We start from the raw sequence: 4,175 nt of genomic DNA, 5'->3' as shown, positions 1-4,175 counted from the left end.
ATTTTATTATGTTTCCCATGTTTGTTGGATAAGTAATGAATAAATAACTCTATTGCATTCTGCAATTATACAGGAAATCTTTCCACTTGGTCCATTTTGGATATGATACTACCATGTAAGATACTGAGTATTAGATAGACACAGCAAATGGAAGAGTTCAGGATAATTAAATAAATATACACACACTTATACATACAAGTTACATGTGGTTCGCACAACTGAGGAAGACAATGAAATTCAGTGGATTAATCAGAGCACTTATGTCACTAAAAGTGAGAGGTCTTATTTTTCTACATGATTACCCGATTATATTTCTTTGATTCCTTACCTGAAATAAAGATGGTAAGTTTGTATATCTCAAAGTGCACAAGTTATAATTGTGGCTTTATAAATGCAAATTGCACAGCTACCCAAAACAGAACTTTATTTCCTGGGCTTGTTCAATTAGCAAGTCATACTTTCTAAGTGCGCAGAAATCGTCCCTTTCTCAGTACTACTCTAGAGTTTTAAATTCCCCTTTTACTGAAAGGCAATTTCTCCAAGCAGCGGGCATCATCCCTGAGAAACATACTCGGTTAATTCAGCGTTCTTTACAGAAACCTAGTTTAATAACAGAGCTTGGGGTTTTGCCAAGTCCACGTTCCTTTAATAGTTACATCCTTGAGCTATGCAGTGCAAAACTTCACAATTCACAGATCCACTACAGTTAGTGTTTTATAGAGTTTACACAAGCCGGCGCACGTTTCAAGCCTACACGGAAAGATGGCATTTATTTCACAGTGTGAAAAGAAACTTCCAGCAGTTATATCTGTCTGAAATGGTGAGCACGAAAGCAGAGAAACTAAAAAAATCAAAGTTGCTGCGTGGTTTCCGGCTCCTAACAAGCCAGGTGCTCTCTGGCTGAGGAGGTGTGTGTAGGAGCGTAGCCAGGGCTCTGAGTGAGCGGCCAAGTGCAGCATCTCACCTGGGTGCTATTTTGTTACAGCGAATTAGCACCAGAAACCACTTACCTCTCCTATGGTGTTTAGGAGGGGCACAATTGGGTGGAGAACTTTTTGGCCAGAAACACACTTTCCATCATCTAAGCACCGGACTGAGGGGAACAACTCTGGTGAATCAATGCCACGAAATGGACTAAGGCAGCAAGCAAAGTTCGTTTCCTTCCCTTTTAAAGAAAAAGAGGAGCATCATACTTACAAGAGCCGCCTTCCAAACCGTCTCTAGAGGACAAGCTCTGGGCCCTGGGAGCCCGCCGAGGAGCAGAGATAAGGTGGCAGAGGGGTCTTCCTCCCGAAGGCGGCAGTCATTGTTCCTTATCTCGCCTGACCTCCCCAGCGCGGGGGCCAGGAACGCCTGGCCTCTGACCCTCGGCGCCCTCCCTGCTGGCCTCCCGGCCTCCCGGCCTCCCAGCCTCGGCCTGGGGTTTTCCTATTTGCCGCTGCAGCCGCGGGGCCCGACACCGGCCCGAAGCCTCATTAGGGACCGTCTGCCAAGTGCTTGCAAGATGAAGTGGGTTATATAAGCCCGCGGATTATTATCATCGCACACCCCCATAGAACCAAGGCTGCCAGACAAACAAAAGGCAGTTCCAAGAAGAGGAGGAGCAGAGGCAGAAGTTACACTGGGGGTGAATTTCGGGACACTGCTGAACTGACTGGGGGAAAAAAAAAAAAAAAAAGGGCAACTCAATATGTGCATGCAAACCTCGGCAAACAAACAGGGAGTTCGCAGCTGGCCGGCCGGCGACGGGGGAGGGCTCCTGGGGAGAGGGAGGGAGGGTGGGCCGCAGGGCAGGCAGGGTTTCCAGGCATGCGGTTCCTACGGCCCCCTCCCCCGCCCCCCGGCCGCCGGCACAGTAGCTGCCTGCGGCAGGATGGAGTGGAGACGAAGATGTGGTATTTGGAAACGCAGGCGTTCCAGAGACCAAGTGCTCAGTAAACACTGATGTGTCTCAGAGTCGGACCAGGTGCTCCGGCCGCTTCTCTTGATTCCCGGCCTCTTGTTTTCTTAATGATGGTTTGCAGGGAGTTAGTTCCCTGTGCCAGGGCCAGCCCTCTATTTTAAACCCCTGTCGGTCTCTGCTCTTTTCTCTGCGGGAGCAGTAAACGAGGCGGAGGGTTCTTGACACCAAAACCTTGGGGTCGTCTCTGCTACCCCTCCCTCCTCAACTTTGGACCTCGTGTTTTCTTTAGATTATTATTATTATCCTGCCCTGTTCCGGGCACTGCTCCCCAACACGTAAGGAACTTCCTCATCCAGGCATTCAAAGCTTCTATCATTAGTCCCACTCTACCCCACTGCCTCGCCTGCCCCAGCACATTAAAACATGAATCACGCTCTCAAACGGCCCTGTAAGTGCCTTCCCTTGGCCGGTCTGGTGGTTCCTCACATCCCCCTCCTCACCCTGGGATGTATTCACTCCCATTTCCTTTAACGTTTAGTTCAAATCCCGTCTTTCCCACAAAAGCCTTCCCAAATGTCCCCTCTTTTCTCCCGAGCAACTCTGCTTTTCTGTTGTAAATTCCTCATGTGTTGTCTGGCTTCCTAGGTTTGGGGACGTGGGTGGTTTTCCAGGGTGGCCTGGGAACACGAGGAGCCAGACTACAGCAGGCGCTTAATGTGTGTTTACTGAATGTAACTGACAGCCGACCTGATCTTACCTGGGCCATCAGCGTTGGGGTGAAAGGGGCCCAATGTAAGCTCCAGGGGCTCAGGTGAGAGCTGCCACGGTGATGCTGGAGAGGTGTAATAGGCTTCATGGGGGTTTGTGACATCCTTTCCTTTTGAGTATGTTTGGAAATTCTCATAAGTTAAAAAAAAACACAGAAAAACTTTATAAAATGTGGCGAGGAGTGGCCAAACTTTGAGTCAGTTTCCTTTAGGGCGTAAGTTCATGACGGTAACCTCTAAAGAGGTGGTTACTTCATAGAATGCCAGGAAAATTCCCCAAAGGTGAGGTTTTCAGAAATCACAAGACTTCTGGGATGCATTTCCTGGGGGTGGGGGGTGGGAGAGTGGGGGGACAACGGGGACTCCTCTACTTTTGCAAGAATGCAGGCTATCACAACAGCAGCTCAACAAATGAACAACAGCTTCTCTGCTGAACTGTTTTATGATATGGGGTGAAATATGGAACATGAGCCGTCAGGTACTGAATTTCTTGTGGCTTAGAATTAAAGTGATCTCAGTGACATGTCCCCTGTTATTCTTTGGTGAAAGCAACGTACGTGCTTTAAATTCCATTCGTGGTGGTTAGATCGACCATGATGTCATTTAAGAGACTTGGGGTGTGTTGACACAGGGCATGCTCTCTAAGGCATATAGAATGTTCAGTGAATTAGAAGAATTTTCCCGCCTCCACTAATTTGGAACAATCAAAACCAATTCAGGCTCTAAGGAGGAATTTTAGCCTCCAGTTCTTGAGGTTTTGACTTTGGGAATGACCGAGGTCTCACTGCAGTTTAGTAGTTCAAGTATAGGATCTTCCCTCATTTAGTTCTGCTCAAGTTGGGGACATAACCTTTATTAGAGTTATTAGTCATGAGTTGACACTGGGTTTCAGTCACTGGCTAGATGCTTTACATGCGTTCTTAACCTAGCAATTGTCCTACAATAGAGCTATTTTCATCTTCACTTTACAGATGGGGAAACTGGTCATACAGCTTAGGAAGTGACTAGGATTTGAACCTAAATCTGTCTGGCTCCATGGTCTATGGGTTTCTTCCATTCTGCTCAAAGCTGGAAGGAAACTTCCATAGTATCTCATCGGCTGGTTTTCAAACTGGGTTCCAAGGAGCCCTAGTTCTTTCAAGGAAGTGCTTCAAGAATCTTGGAAGGAAGTAGGGGAATAGAGAGGGAGCAAATGTGAGGGGGAAGCCAGGTCAATTGGGCTTGGGCTGTATTTATTGGATTCAAACAAGGAAGTTTCATTTCTATATGTTTTATGGAGTGACTTTAGATTTTGTTTGAAACAAGGGTTTTGTTACTAAAAAATATATATTTTAGGGCCAGCCGAGTGGCGTGATGGTTAAGAACTGGCTTGGGATGCCAGAGGGCCCCGGTTCGGATCCAACATATGAGGGCCAGTGACACTGCCCTCCACAGCTAAGATGCTGAACAACAGCTCAACCTGGAACTGGGCTGCTGTGAGTCGCCGGCGACGGCGTAGGCTGCAG

At 47.6% G+C, this 4,175-nt stretch overlaps 1 protein-coding gene across 3 annotated transcripts in view; it reads right to left on the bottom strand.

Moving 5' to 3' along the window:
• SULF1 (sulfatase 1) overlaps positions 1-4,175 on the bottom strand; it is a 159,095-nt gene that overhangs the window by 131,659 nt on the left and 23,261 nt on the right. Inside the window, exon 1 of one of the 3 annotated variants that reach the window (XM_019627016.1) lies at positions 1,198-1,670. The exons of 1 other annotated variant lie outside the window; for it this stretch is intronic. The gene's annotated coding sequence lies outside the window, so the exon portion shown is untranslated. Of the gene's footprint in view, positions 1-1,197; positions 1,671-4,175 lie in introns of those variants that run through there. One more of the 3 variants, XM_019627012.1, reaches the window with a different exon arrangement.

Source organism: Hipposideros armiger, unplaced genomic scaffold, assembly GCF_001890085.2.
Source record: "Hipposideros armiger isolate ML-2016 unplaced genomic scaffold, ASM189008v1 scaffold_698, whole genome shotgun sequence".
Taxonomy (NCBI): Eukaryota; Metazoa; Chordata; class Mammalia; order Chiroptera; family Hipposideridae; genus Hipposideros; species Hipposideros armiger.
The sequence above is the reverse complement of the archived record's forward strand: the minus strand, read 5'-3'. Positions and strand labels throughout refer to the sequence as shown.